This window comes from Myotis myotis, unplaced genomic scaffold (genome assembly GCF_014108235.1).
Source record: "Myotis myotis isolate mMyoMyo1 unplaced genomic scaffold, mMyoMyo1.p scaffold_m19_p_6, whole genome shotgun sequence".
NCBI lineage: Eukaryota > Metazoa > Chordata > Mammalia > Chiroptera > Vespertilionidae > Myotis > Myotis myotis.
In genome coordinates, this window is record NW_023416368.1 from 2,492,955 (window position 1) to 2,508,799 (window position 15,845).

A 15,845-nucleotide genomic window follows, 5' to 3' on the forward strand; every position below is an offset into this window, starting at 1 on the left:
TTTTGCCACAATTTAAAAAGTACAAGATGCAATAAAAACACACTTTAAAGACTTAAGCATTTTAAAAGCATGATGCTTAGCCGGCATCCCTCAGTATCATCACAAGCTAAACAGCCCACACGCGCCCAGGGCCTGCAGAAAGGTTGAGGTGCCCAGCGCCCCCTGTTGGCAGAGCCCAGCAGGAATTCCGGGCGGCCGGGAATTCTGGGAATTGTAGTTTGCAGTCTCGGGCGGAGCCTCGCTGCGAAGCTGGGAGACAATAGACCCAAAGCCGGCGCCCACGCCCGCAGGGAACCGGCGGGACGCGAGCCCGGCGCGCCCGTCCTCCCGCTGCGCTCGGCAGCCTCTCACCGGGAACGCGGACGGGGCGCACGCCGGTCCACTCGCCCATGAAGCCCCCGGTTGCGGTTTGCACCTGGATAGATTGGCCAGGCTGAGTGCCCACCCCACCGTCTGCGGTCAGCTCGTAGGTGCCCCTGACACACCCCCGCCGGGGCCGAGGCCTCGGCAGTGACCGTGGGAGGGCGCTGCCGCGAAGAGAACCGAATGGCGCTCCCTGTTCTCTGGATGCAGCCGCAGCCTCGGAAGTGACTCAGCGGAATTCCTGGGAACTGGGGCTGGCGGGAGGGGGCGTGGCCCGGGCCGAGGCCCCACCCACCCACCCCGCGCGGGTCCCGGGCGCGCCCACCCTCGCGTTTTCCCCACCCGCGGCAGGCATTTGCGGGCACCACCAGCCCAGGGTTGGGGGAGGGCGGTCGTTCAAGATGGGAGTGCAGCCTGAGCTGGGAGGGGGTGGGGAGGGAGGAACTGGAGACTTGCGCGGTGGGGTGGGGTGGGGTGGCGGGGATTTCTCCCGATCTTCCCGGAACCTCCATCTCTGAGCCTGGCCGTAGGTGGGGGTGAGGCTCTTGGGTGGGGTGGGGGCTGGTTCTGTTTCCAACCCCGGGGCCCAGCGTTTGGCAGGTGGCGGGCGAGCAGAGTCGGTCCCGCCTGGACTTCCCGGGTGACTCAGCTGCGGGTCAGGCCCGCTCCGGGACTAATTGCCTCCTGAATAGAGGGGATCAGTTAGCGGCCTTCCGGGGTGACCATTACCCCCGCTGGCAGCCTGGGCCGCTGTGGGGGGAGGGGAGGGGCGTTGCTGGGCAGGCTTGGGTGAAGGTCCGAGCGCCGGACCAGGGCCGCGGCGCCAATGTTCGAAGAACTGAGCCTCAGTTTTCCAAATGCGGAAACTGGGCGGAGCGGGGTGGCGCTGCGCAGGCGATTGGTGCGTCCAGCGTGGCCCCGCGCCCGGGCGCCCTCCCCGGGGAAGCCGGCCGCGGCCACCCCGACGGCCGAGGCGCCTGTTTCCTCCGAGGGCGGAAGCGGGTTGGACGCCACCCAGGCCCGGCAGCCCCGGGGCAGCCAGGCGCCACCTCCCACCTCCCGATTAGGGTGCGTGGGCACCCAGCGGCCACCAGGTGGCGCCGGAGACGCGCCTGCCACGCCAACTGGGCGGGTCGTCCCCAGAAGAGCCCCCATTAGAAGTTACTGGGCCCGGCCCGTGTGGCCCAGTGGTTGAGCGTCAGCCCGTGCACCACGAGTCACTGGTTCCATTCCCTCGGAGGTGACTCATGCCCGGGTTGTGGGCTTGATCCCCAGCTGACCGATGCTTCTCTCTCATCAATGTTTTTCTCGCTCTCACTCTTTCTCTAAAATCAATAAAAACACTTTTTTTAAAGAAGCTTATTGGACAAAAAGAAAAAAAAAAGCACTGAGTTGAAAAGATGTCATATACAAGTAACACAATCATTATATATTTAAGCGGTGACATTGCAACTGAATCTGCCTCTTCCCTCCCAGAGGCAGGGACCTGTCCCGGCTGGGTTAGAGGAAAGAGCTGCAGGTGATTCCCAGGGTACCAGGTTCCAGCCCAGTGAGAGGTGGGCAGAACTTGGAAGGGAGGGGAGGGGAGGGGAGGGGAAGGGAAGGGAGGGGAGGGGAGGGGAGGGGAGGGGAGGGAAGCCATACAGAGCAGGAGCTCATCCACCCGGTAAGAGGGTGGGTGGGGTTGGGCAGTGCAGCAGAGGGGGTGGAGGTGACATCTCTGTGTTGCCCAGCTGGGGGCTGGCCAGGGTTTGTCCCAGAGTGGGCTCAGGGACGTTAGTGGAGGTGGTCCTCACCATGGTGTCCAGCTCCGCTGGACACTGACTGGCCACCCTGGGCTGTGCCTGGCCCTGTCTCCCCGGCCTCACAGCATCCATAGCTCCCCAGGGCCTCAGCCTGACCCTGCTTGCCAGTGGCAGCAGACATCGCCTGGCAGACGAGGTCAGGGAACTGTCTGTGGGCGCAGGGCCAGGAGTGACACCCCAGGTCCTCAGGTCGGAAAGGCGTAATAAGGAGGCCTCTGCCCAGATGTCAGGGTGCATAGGGCAGTGTTTCTGACCTGGGAGCAAAGTGGGGGAGCCCTCAGGGTGACCAGGCCTTGACCCCACCCCCAGCCCAGACTTGACCAAGGTGGGGAGGTAGAAGGGCCCTGTGTCAAAGTATAATTTCCCAAAAGCTAAAATCATGACTCTTGTACAATTAGAGAATACACAGTTGTCAAAGAGTTAATTCAACTCATTAATTAATGAGGGAAGAGTGAGATGGTAAAGCTGATGCCAAGAGCCCTTTGGAAAGGGGTTTGTATGATCCATTTTATTTTATTTATTTATTTATTTATTTATTTATTTATTTGTCGAATTAAAGAGTCGCATTTATTGCAATCCGGGACTATGAGGGGCCATTCCCCAAATCTCATAGTCATAAGATGGTGGCAAAACCAGACTTAAATAGGCAAAGATCACAAAGGTATTGATTCCATCCCAGGGTTTGGAATGAGGAACCTGGCTCGAAAAAAGCAGTTTACAGAAGCAGAAGTAAGCATGTTAATCATAGTTTTGGGTCTCAGGGTCACTGAATTGGCAGAAACACATTATCTAGAGCCCTCGGGTCTGGAATGAGGAACCTAGTTTGCAAAAAGCAGTTTAAACAGCATGTTATAAACACATTATCTAGAGCCCTCGGGTAACCTGGGTTAGACTTGGGCATGTTATCCAAATTACAGTTTGGGTCCAGAGCCCTCTGACCTTGGGATAACGGTGCTGTCCTTCCCAGGTGAAGGAAAACGTGCTTCCTAAGACCAGTGTGACCACAACCCAGGGGATATTCACAGCACAATCAATAAGGCATTTAATCGAATGGGATGATTTATATAATTCAGAAAATCAAAATAACCCGTCTGTATGATTCATTTTAAAGTGCCAGGGTGATCGCTTCTCGGCCTTTTGGCTAAGATCAAGTGTAATATCTGTTCTTATCAGTTTAAAATGCCAGGGCGAGATTCCGAAACTCCATTTAGAACCCTGATTGCTCCATGAGACGATCAAGAGCAATCTTTGGTTTTGTATCAGATACAAATCCACAAGTTAACCTGTAACTTCACCAAACGCGAGCCCTTCATTAATGGTAATTAGCAAGGCAGACAGAAGCTTCCTGAAAAGAATCCCACGAGACATTTGTCCCGAGAGGACACACCGATGGCCAACAGACACGAAAAGATGCTCAACGTCACTGCTCACCAGGGATCGAGACCCACCTCACGCCTGCCAGGCGGAGATCAGCAAAAGACAGGAAGCGCCCAGAGCTGGCGAGGATGCGGGGAAGGGGGCCTCGTGCGCTGGGGGAGTGGGGGGGAGGGGGGGAGGGGGAGAGTGTAAATTGGTGCTGCCGCCATGGAGACGCCTCAAAAAATTAAAACTAGGACCAGCCCCAGCCATTCCAGGTCTGGGTGTTTATGCAAGAAAATGAAAACACTGATTGACAAGATACACGCGCCCCTGTTCACTGCAGCGTCAGTCACAGCGGCCGAGGCTGGGAAGCAGCGGGTGTCCCAGAGCCGAGCGGATGAGGACGTGGGACAGGCGTACAGTGGATGCGACGCGGCAGGGACAGGCAGGGACTCTACCGTGTGCAACAGCGCGGACGGGCCAGCGGTGCTGTGCTGAGCGAAGTCGGACAGAGGAAGACAAACCCCTAGGCTTTCCCTCCTGCGGCGAGTCTAAGCACAGTACATGAACCAACACAGAACAAAGTCATAGACACGGAGAACAAGCTGATGGTTGCCAGGTGAGCGGTGTGTTTGCCCACCGTAGTCTAGGAAACACACACACACACACCACAAACACACCACACATACACACACACACACACACCACACACACTACACACACACACACAGACACACCACATACACAGACACACCACACACACACCACACACACACACACACACACACACACACAGACACACCACACACACACACACACACACACCACACACAAACACACAGACACACCACATACACAGACACACCACACACACACACACACACCACACACAGACACACCACACACACACACATACACCACACGCAGACACCACACGCAGACACACACACATACCACACGCAGACACACACAGACACACCACACACACCATACACACACACACACCACATACACACACACCACACACACACACATACACCATACACAGACACACCACAAACACACACACACACCACACACACACACCACACACACACACACACACCACATACACACACACACCACACACACACACACACACCACACACACACACACACACACACCACACACACACACACACACACACACACACACACACACACACACACACACACACACACACACACACACACACACACCACACACACACACACACACACACACACACACACCACACACACACACACACACACCACACACACACAGTGACTAAAGGCCCGGTTCCGCCTGGACTTTGCTGGGTGAGTGGAGGAGGAATGCTGGTGTGGACTGGAGGCCCCTTCGGGGTAACTGCCTCCCTTCGCTCCGGCCGGAGCCTGGCTGCCGTCCTGTCCTCCTGTACCTGCTGGTCATCTCAGTCCCCTGGCCCCCCCCTCCCCCCCCCGGGCGTGGACCCCACGCTTTCCCGCCGAGAGGTGCCCCAGCCCACGCTGGCCACCCCCACGGAGCCCTCTCGGCTAGCAGGCTCGGGCTTCAGGCCCCCTGCTCCGCGGGGAAAGGAAAGGCGGGAAGAGGCGGGAAGAGGCCTCCTCCGTCCGGCTTTGTCCCAGAAAGTCACGCCCAGTGCGCTGGCCTCTGCGAGGACCGATCCTGTCGCTCCCTCTCAGGTGGCCCTGTGCCCGGGAGGGGGGGCCGGGTTTGCAGGGCTGGGGGTCTGGGTGGAGGCAGACCAGGCTGGGGGCGGGGGACGCGGTGCCTGGGGAGAGCTGGGCAGGGCCTGGGCCTTCGGAGAGAGGCCTGCTGTGCTCTCCTTCCTTCCTTCCTGAGACCACGGGCCCCGCCTGTGCCTTGGAGATAAGGGCCAGTCTGGGCGCAATCACAGCCTCTGGGTGCTGTCTGGGAGGAAGCCTCCCCCAGCCTCTGTCCCCCAGCCTCTGGTCCCCCAGCCTCTGTCCCCCAGCCTCTGTCCCCCAGACTCTGGTCCCCCAGCCTCTGTCCCCCAGCCTCTGGTCCCCCAGCCTCTGGTCCCCCAGCCTCTGTCCCCCAGCCTCTTTCCCCCAGCCTCTGGTCCCCCAGCCTCTTTCCCCCCGCCTCTGGTCCCCCAGCCTGTGGTCCCCCAGCCTCTGTCCCCCAGCCTCTGGTCCCCCAGCCTGTGGTCCCCCAGCCTCTGGTCCCCCAGTCTCTGGTCCCCCAGCTTCTAGTCCCCCAGCCTCTGGTCCCCCAGCCTCTGGTCTCCGCACTCCGCACCTTGAGCCCTTGCCTGGTCACCCTGCCCTGGCTCCAGGACTCAGTCACTCACAAGGAAAATGTTTTTTTTTTAGTTTTTACATTTTTTTGTTAACCCTCATCCGGGGATATTTTTCCATTGATTTTTAGGGAGAGTGGGAGAGAGAGGGAAAGACAGAGAGAGAAACATGGATGTGAGAGAAACACATCGATGGATTGCCTCCTGCCTGTGCCCCGACCAGGGCTCAGGCCGGGGCGGAGCCTGCAACCAAGGTAGGTGCCCTTGACCGGAATCGAACCCGGGACCCTTTGGTCTACAGGTGGATGCTCCATCCACGGAGCCCAACAGGCCAGGGCAGCCTGACTGTTCTTGAGCTTCAGGCAGGGGAGTCGCACAGCACGTGCTCTTGCCTGTCTGCGAGAGGTTGCTGGTGTCCACATCTTGGCCGCTCACGGGGAATTGAACGAGCCAGGCCCTGGACTCCCATGAAAAGGGGGTTGTGGCCCCAGCCGTCGTGGCTCAGTGGTTGAGTATCAACCCGTGAACCAAGAGGTCATGGTTCGAGTCCTGTCAGGGCACATGTCCAGGTTGCCGGCTCCATCCCCATTAGGGGGCGTGCAGGAGGCAGCCAATCGATGAATCTCTCTCATCTGTTTCTCATCTTTTTTTTTTTTTTATCCTTACCTGAGGATATTTTCCCATTGATTTTTAGAGAGAGTGGAATGGGGAGGGGGAGACAGAGAGAAACACCGATGTGAGAGAGACACATCGATTGGTTGCCTCCAGCATGCCCCGGACCAGGGCCGGGAGCCTGCAACCGAGGCGTGTGCTCTTGACCATAATCAAACCCAGGACCCTTCAGTCCGCAGGCCAACGCTCTATCCACTGAGCCACACCAGCCAGGGCCGTTTCTCTCTTTCTATCCCTCTCCCTTCCTTCTCTTTAAAATTTAATAAAAACATATTGAAAAAAGAAAAGGGGGATTGCAGGCCCAGCACCGCGGCCTGTCAGCCTGGCGCACGGGGGAGGGGAGCGAGCGGCTTCTAAGGGCCCCTCGGTTAGGATTTGCCTTCCGTTGACTCTACCAGAAACCCCCAAACTGGGCCACAGGCTGGGGACCCTGCCGCCCTCGGGCCCCTCCGTGACCCGCGGGACTGGCCCCGCTGCTGGGGGCAGTGGCCACTGCGGGCGTCCGGGCCTTGCACCCCATCCTCTCCGTCATGGCCTCATGCGGTGGGGCTGAGGGTGGAGGTCGGGGGGCAGTGGGAAGCAGAGGCTCCATCCGGCCCCGTGGCCTTGACCTCAGCAGGCTGTGGCTCCCAAGGGCTCTCTGGGCGCTGCTCGCGGCTCTCCTGCTGTGTCAGAGTTCTGCCCCCAAAACTGAAACTGCTTTCCAGGCGCATCCTCCCGGGCTGCCCCCCTCCCTGCTGACTCACCCTCCTGCCACCTCACCTCGGCTCCCCCTCAGCCACAGGCCGGCTCCTTCAACCACTCCCCTCCGGGCGGGCTGGCAGGCGGCAGCTGCAGCGGGGCCTCCCCTGCTCAAACCCCCCAGGCTAATCCCTGGGCTCAGACCCCCAGGGCTGTCCTCTCCACACCCTCTCCTCCCCGGCGCCCCAATCCTACTCCAGCCCCTACACCGCCTCCCCTGCCGGCTCCGGGGACGCAGCACCCTTCCCAGGACATTTCCCCACAGCCCTGAGAGGGAAGCAGTGCTGTACCCATTTCACGGATGACAAACTGAGGTGAGAGAGAGAGAAAGGAAGGTAGAGGACAGGCAAGGGCGGAATCTGGGAGGCCACGCACCGTCCACGTGCAGCCTGTTTCTTTGCTAAGGTTGGCATGTCCACCCGAGCTCTCCGCCCCCGAGGTCTGTGTGTGGTCCTGCCCCAGCCTTCATGTCTCTGTGGCATCTTAGTCACCAAGCCAGGCCTGGTCAGTTCACCAACGCTGTTCCACTTACTCCCCCCACCCCGCCCCCGCCCAGTCCCTGCACCCACCCTGCGACTTCCTGTCTCTATGAAGGAGACTCGCGGGGACTCCTGTAAATGGAACCGTGTAGCATTTGTCCTTTTGAGTCTGGCTTATTTCACTCAGGACAATGTCCTCGAGGTCCATTCATGCTGTGGCGGGTGTGAGAACGTCCCTCCTTTTTTTTTTTAATATGTTTTTATTGATTTGGGAGAGGAAGAGAGAGAAACATCAATGATGAGAATCATTGATTGGCTGCCTCCTCCACGTCTCCTATTGGGGATCGAGCCCACAACCTGGGCATGTGCCCTTGAACGGAATCGAACCCAGGACCCTTCAGCCCGCTAGGCCGACGCTCTATCCACTGAGCCACACCAGCCAGGGCCTGATTAACATGCTATTGTACGCAGAGATCGCATTTTGCTTCTCCATGTCTCCCCAGATGGGCATCAGGGTTGCTTCTGCTTCTGGCTTGTGTGACTACGCTGCTCCGAACCCGGGCGTGCACGTGTCTGTTGGAGTCCCTGCTTCCAGTTCTTTCGGGCTTGAATCCAGCTGGGGACTTGCTGGGCCTCACGGTCATTCGAGGGGCAGGGCTGTAGAGGCGGGCTCCACTCCCGGCCGAGAGCGAGGGAGGCCGGCGGTCTGGGAAAGGCTCTCAGGTTTGCAGACATCCTCTCCCAGGGAGAGCTGAGCGCCGGCGGGCGTCTGGGGCCTGCGGCCTCGGGTGAGAGACCTCACATCCTGACCCCGTCGCTGAACTCAGCGTTTCCCCCCGGGGTGAGCGTGAGCAGCAAACCCCGGGCCTGTGGCGTGGTCCCCGAGGCGCCACCCAGGACTTGAGACCAGGTTACACTTCCTGCGGCAAATCAGGTCCAGTCCCAGCTCTCCCACCGCCCTCGCCCTCGGGCTGCTGGGGAAGGCGCTCAGGGAGCACGGGCCGCGCTCCGTTACACACGCCGCGGCTCCCCGCGCCTCCATCGCCCTCGCACCGCTGGCGTTTTCTCCGCACGTGGCGAGCGCGATGCGGGAGGGTCCGAAGTGGCCAAAAGCCTCGTTTGGATAAAGTGGGGCGGACGCGGCTGCAGCCCTGGCAGCCGCTTGGGACTCGGGGCTCAGCCCGAGGCAGAGCTGCCGGTGAGGACGGGTGAACAGCCGGAGTCCCAGGTTTTCCCCGAGAACATTCCCGCGAACGGCAGAGGGAACTAACCCTGGAAACTCCCTCCTCAGACTCCTTACTTCTTGCCGTAACCGAGGGCCTTGTTTAAGCCGCTGAGTCAGTTTCTTTTTCTTTTCTTTTGCATTAAAGGCATCATGACTGAAAGAGGGGGTTTCCAGAGGGTCCTGCCATGGTCTAGGGCAGCGGTTCTCAACCTTCTGGCCCTTTAAATACAGTTCCTCCTGTTGTGACCCAACCATAAAGTTATTTTCGTGGCCACTTCATAACTGTAATGCTGCTATTGTTAGGAATTCTAATGTAAATATCTGATATGCAGGATGGCCTTAGGCGACCCCTGTGAAAGGGTTGTTCGACCCAAAGGGGTCGTGACCCACAGGTTGAGAACCGCTGGTCCAGGTGAGCGGGCGAGGACGGTGCAGAAAAGCGCCCGGCTGGGCCGTGACGTCCGGCACAAACAGAAGTCCCTCTCCTCCCGGCGGCCGCAGCCCCCTCCTGGGGTGCAGGGCTTGTCTAGGGGGCAAGCTGTGCAACCCCAGGGGAGGGGAGCAGGTGGGCTCCCTGGAGGGGTCCTCACACAGGCACGGGGGGGGGGGGGGGCCGCTCCGGCGGGAGACAGCCCACACTCCCGGGCCTCACTTCCTCCTCCAGGGAGCCCCTGCAGACCGGCCTCTTGTTCTCGCCCCAAAACTGCCCCCGTCCCCACTCAAGGAGCCATCAGTGCCCTAGACCGTTGCAGGGTGCTGGACACACGTTGGGTGGGGGAGGGAGCGGCTGACGGTGCCGGCCCGGACCCCGGAGCAGGCAGGTGGGTCCCCCAGGTCTCCATCTGAGCATTTCCACTACCTGGCCCGTGTCGCCAGCACAGCCCGGAGGCCATGCGCTGTGGGCGGCCCCAGCTGCAGGCTCTCTGGGCAAGCAGTCTGGCGCTGGTCTGGGGGCCCCCCCATCTGCTTAGCCGTGGTCGGCAAACCGCGGCTCGCGAGCCACTTGCGGCTCTTTGGCCCCTGGAGTGTGGCTCTTCCACAAAATACCACGTGCGGGCGCAAACGTACAGTGCGATTGAAACTTCGTGGCCCATGCGCAGAAGTCGGTATTTTGTGGAAGAACCACACTCAAGGGGCCAAAGAGCCACGTGTGGCTCGTGAGCCGCAGTTTGCCGACCACTGGCTTAGGGGACTGCCAGGGTCTGGAGTCCGGGAGGTCGCCGGGCCAGGGAGGATGGAACCAGGACAGGCCCAGAGGCAGGGGAGGGGGGAAGGTCTGGCCCGCGGGCCTCTCTGTGTCCCTCTCTGTCTCCGCAGGCCTGACCTGGGTGTCACAGCCTGGCACAGGGGCACACACAGCCTTGCCCACTGGGGCGGCAGGAGGCAAAAGAGCAAAGTCACTCCCAGTTGCTGGGTGCCGGCATCTGTAACTCATGGGACATCCCTCCAGTCCCCAAGCTCTGCTCTGGCCTCCAGGGCCGCCCAGGCTGTGGCAGGGCCCCCAGACCTGTGCTGCCCAATATGGCTGGCACTAGTCACATGTGGCTTTGCCCATTTCAATTAATTCTGGTGAAGTCAAATGGAAAGTTCAGCTCCTCAGTCCGCGAGGGGCACAGGCTGTACCAGGCTGCGCTGAGGGCACTGCGGAGGCAGCAAGACCAAATGCTCAGTGGCCACATGTGTGCCTGGAGGCTCTTGTATTGGACAGAGCAGATTCTAGAACATTCCATCATTGCTAAAAGTTCTGTTGGGCCATGCTGGGCCAGATGCTTGCCCTGACCCCTGGGTCCCCTAGTGCTGCCTCCGTGGGCGCTCAGGGAGCAGCCAGGAGCCTGCCCAGAGGAGGTGGTGAGGTCCGGTGGGTCCTTAGGATGAGCAGGGCTTGGCAGCTGGAGGGACAGGGAAGGGAGTGGCAGGCCACAGGAACAGCATGTGCAAGGCACGGAGGCTGGGAGCACCCGCCGTATAGGGATGGGGGTGAGTGAGTGAGGGGCAGGGGAAGGAACACAGGAGATGGGAGGCTCTGGGCTTTGGGCCCTGGGGGCCAGGGCCAGGGTTAAGCTGAAGGGGCAGGACCAGACCTGCACTGAGGAAGCCACGCTGCCTGAGGATGGTGGAGGCGGCTGCACGGGAGGGAGAGGCTTCTTGTCATTCTCGCCCCTGAGCCCGGGGGCTGGTCACACACTCAGAACCCGCTGAGCTGGGAAGAGCGGCCCTTGATCCGCAGCTGAGCCTGGAGCTGAGGGCACTGGCGGCAGAGGGCCCGTGAGGACGCGGGAGGAAGGCGACCATGAGGCCTCCGTGCGGAGAGGGAGTTAGGGGACCACGAGGGCCTGTGCTAACGGTAGGAAGGTGACCTCGCCATTTGACAGACGGAGCTGAGGCCGAGCCGCCTGTGCTGCTGAGGTTTCGCGGTGCTGGGAGCCCTGTCGCAGGTGCAGTGCCTGGCGCAGGAGTGGGGTGGCGGCCGGTGGGGGAGGTATGGGGCCTGGCACCAGCCAGCAGCCTCTCCATCGCCCGGGATTGGCCCTGCTCCTGGCAAGGACATGTTGGCAGGCCACTGGCAGGCTGGGGCTCCGCCGGGTGCTAATGTCCTCTTAATTAGCCGGGCGCTTGCCAGGCACCCGCCACCGCGGCTCAGGGCAAAGCCTGCCCGGCCTCGGAGGGACCAGCATCGGCCACGCTGTGGGTGGGTGGCCAGGGGGCCTCGGAGCTGCCTGTAGAGGCCACTCAGGTCCCCTCGGGCGTCGCCATCCAGGAGGAAGACAGAGAGAGGATTTCTGGGGTCACAGGGATTTTCAGTAACAGCCACAGGGCAGGCCAGACAGCACCCCCTTGCTCCGGCGGAGCCAACTCCACCCCGCTGAGCTCCTGTCCCCCAGCAGAGCACCGCCTCCTCCTGGAGCTCATGGTAACTCTGAGGTCCCCCCCAAGACAACAGCTCATCATGGGGGCCCCTCAGGCTTGGTTCCTGCCTTTGAGGGGCTACAGTTTAGGGACAGGGGGTGAGGGTCACAAATCTGGCAAATCTGATGAGAGCCATGAGCCTGGGTCTTGAAAACTACATGTCTCTCCTTAATGCTCATCCACAGCCTCTGGTCTATCCGTGCCTCAGTTTCCCTATTTGTAACCGAAGGCTCTGAAGCCAGTGATTGGCAGGGATGCCTGCAGAGATGGGGTGATGGGTGTGGCCTGGATGGCACAGCTGGCGGGCCCCGTGGGCAGCAGGGAGCCGGGCCTGCCAGGATCCGCCCTGGACTCCGCTCTTCCCACGTGGGGCTCCCGCGAGGGGCACAGGCTGTACCAGGCTGCGCTGAGGGCACCGCGGAGGCAGCAAGACCACAAAGGCCCATTCACAGGCCCGGGCCCGGGGCTGTTGTTATGGGGAACTGAGCGTGGACGTCTGTGCAGCTGGGACATGGCTAATGCTCTGGCCCCTCACGCAGACCTGGGCCGCGCTTGTCTCCCTTACAGAAAAGGGAAACTGAGGCTCGGACCGGACGAGGACGCGCTCCGCCACAGCCTCTAAGGGATGCTGGCAAGAAGCTCCCAGGACGACGTCACCCGCTTTCAGAGACAGAGGCTGCGAGGGGCCCACAGAGACAGGTGCGGGCGAGGGTGTGGGCGTCTCGCGGGGACTGAGAGGCAGAGCCGGCGTAAGCCTCAGAGCTGGTGTGAGGGGGCCCAGGAAGGAGCAGGTGTGGGGACACCCCGGTGGGAGACTCAGGAAGGTGCCTGAGAGGGGGCAGCCCCAGCAGCCGCCCCAGCCCGCCAGCCACGTCTGGTTGGGCTGCGAGGCCAGGGTTCCAGTCCTGCTTCTATCACTCCCAGCGCAGAATGTAGTTGCATTCCTTTTCCTTTTCTTCAAGATAGATCGATTTTTAATTATGGTAAAATTCACATGACATAAAGTGAGCTATTTCCAAGTGCACGGGGTTCTGTAGCATTTAGCACCTCCACAGCGCTGTGGGGTCACATCTACCACAGACATTCCTGCCCCAGGGACCTCCCATCAGGCAGTGCTCCCCCTCCCCCAGCCCCAGGTGTGCCACCTGCTTCCTCCTGTTCCCCTCATCTGGGAACAGGGAAAGGAAGGTTTGTGGGAAGCGCAAGTGGATATGGCCCCTGCACGGCGCCAATTCTCCTGGTTGCCAGTGATTTCACGCCGGTTGGGAGAGGAGGGCCCAGGTGAGAGGCCCCGCTGGGCCCGCAGCCCTCGCCCCAGGATCAGGCCGGAAGCACAGCAGGAACCCACAGGCCCCGAGAAGAATGGGGCGGAAGTAGCCGTGGTGACAGGGGGTCACTGGGACGAATCGCCAAGGCATGGGAGCAAGATGCACAGCAAAAACACCCAAGCCAAAGCCGAATAAACAAAACAGAAATCTTCAGTAACAGAGCTATGCCTTTCTATATCTAAGTACCTATCAATGTCGCCTATGTAGCTGTCAATCAATCAATCAATCCATCAGGAAACTGCCTGTCTGCACCACCCGGGTTCCCTCCTCGCCTTCCCCGAGTCTCCGTGACACTGGACACTTCCGTGTCTGGCGAGGTCACACGGTCCTGACTGCAGGCCCCGCCTCGGGTCCCTCTGGGGAGGAGGGACACGGACGCTATTGTTCTGGGCCCCACAGGAGCCCTGGGCTGGCCACTGGGCAGCCTGCTGCCTGGTCTGGGAGGGAAATGAGGCCACTGGGAAGGGCTGATCAGCCAGCTCTGAGGCCGGTTTCCTGAGCCTTGGAGACGGAGCCCCCCTCTCTCCAGTGAGGCCGCCTCAGAGAATTCTGTGCCCACTGCAGGTGAGCAGGGCGGTCCCACAGGAAATCTCAAGGTGACCCTGGCACAACACCAAGGACAGGGGCCAAGCCAGGTGGCCTTGGCACATAACTGCCACGGACAAAGCATAGTGAGCGCCCCATCACCAAAGGCCTTCAAGCAAGACTGGGCAGCTTTAGGTTTTATATGGTGCATGGGCCACGGCTGGGCAGAGGGAAGCACAGAAAGCATTGGTTTGTGGCTGAGGGTTTCACTGTTGGGGGGAGGGGGGAGGTGTTCTGGCCAAGGCAGGACATCAGCAGCAGCCACCCAAATGTCAACGCACGTGGGGCAGTAAATGAGCCCAGCCCGGCAGACAGCGGAATATTACGCAGCCGTGAAAAAGAAAAGGAAGCCGCTTATGCACTGAAAAACTGTGGGAAGACACACCAGGTAATAAAAGCAGGTGGAAATACTGTTTAAAATGGAGAGAAGAAAAATAAGAATAAGAAACAGAACCACGCTGGCTTGTGTTTGTGTAAAGAAAGAAAAACACAAAAAACAAGTGTAACAGCAGCTACCGAGGCGGTGGCCTGGGAGTGGGGAGGGGGAATGAAGGCCTTTTTACATTCTTGGAGTTTCGAACTCCGTCAGCGGTTCTCAACCTGTGGGTCGCGACACCCCCCTTTTTTTGCGGGGGGAGTCGAATGAACCTTTCACAGGGGTCGCCTAAGACGATCGGAAAACACATATATCATTACATATTGTTTTTGTGATGAATCACCATGCTTTCATTATGTTCAATTTGTAACAATGAAATTGGGGGTCACCACAACATGAGGAACTGTATTAAAGGGTCTCGGCATTAGGAAGGTTGAGAACCACTGAACTACGTGAACGTACTATTTGGAAACAATCTGGCTCGCGGCATTCTCCAGCCATGCCGCCAACACCCAGTCTGGCACCCACAGCCGTCCCTAAATGCCTGCTGTTACTCAGCCCCCTCGCCTCTGAGCCTGGTAGCGGCCAGATGCTCGGGGTCTCCCGAACTAGGTCTTCCTGGGTCCTGAGAGTGGTCAGAGCCGGTGTCTCAGAGGCCTCGGGGACGCTCTGCCCACCTGAGTGGGGGATTGATATCTCTTCCACAAAAGGAGAAACGGAGGCTCAGAGAGGGTAAGTAACTTGCCCAAGTCACACAGCCAGTGAGATCCCGGGTTTCAACGTGATTTCCCAGCATCCAGAGGGTGTGCTTTGTGGGAGGGATGCTATGGGGGTGCCCACCGGGGCCCCAGGCTCTGCCAATAAACCCACAAAGCTGAGAGGTCACACCTCCTGCCCCTGGAGGAGAAAACACCCTGGAGGGGGTCCTGGGGGAAGCACAGGCTCAGAAGACCAGGGCAGTCCCTCTGCTTTCGCCTGGAGGCCTCGTGGGCAGCCTGTGGTCACACTGGCATTCCAGGGGCCTGCCTGGCATGTGGGGAATGTCCCCGCAAAGGCCTTGCCCTTCGGGGAGGCTCGGAAAAGGGAAGTGCTCCTAGACAGGGTGAGGCGCGGGCTGCAGCGAGTCCCCTTTGGAGGGTGGAGAGTTGGGGTCCTGGAGGATGAGGGTGTCACCCCTCCCTGTGCTGGCTCCGGGTCTTGTGACGTGGGGGTCCCGGGTATGAAATGGAAGGCACACTGGCCCCAGAGGGGGGACCTGGGCTCAGACCTTCAGGGCTGCCCAGCCTCTAGCACCCCCTGCCCTGCCCAGTAAGAGGGCACACTGCCCACCCACTGCCCCGGAGGCCACGCCCCGGACACCTATTGGGGCAGCCAGGCTGGGTGGTGCCCGGCCACTGGGAGCTGGTCTTCAAGGCAGTGTCCCCGGAGCGAGGCCTCAGGGAACCCCACCCCCCTCGCTGGAGGGCCTGACTGCAAGGCCAGGGCCGGGTGAGTTGGGGTCTGCAGACCTCTCCCCAGCTCCTGGCCCGCCCGCCCTCCACCCCAGGACCCACAGGCCCTCGCAGGGGCTCTGGCGGCTCCTTCAAGGCTCTGCTCCAAGGCCACCTCCTCCAAGCAGCCTCCGGGCCGCCTCCGCCCCGGGCGTTCCAGCGTCTCCCCACAACCTCAAACCTGGCTCGCGCTTCCTCCCCGCTAGGCTTGGGGTCGGGCCTCCGAGGGG

At 60.4% G+C, this 15,845-nt stretch overlaps 1 pseudogene; it reads left to right on the forward strand.

Moving 5' to 3' along the window:
- Window positions 1-3,289: 3,289 nt before the first annotated feature.
- LOC118659538 lies at window positions 3,290-3,456 on the forward strand (annotated as a pseudogene).
- The last annotated feature ends 12,389 nt before the right edge of the window (window positions 3,457-15,845 follow it).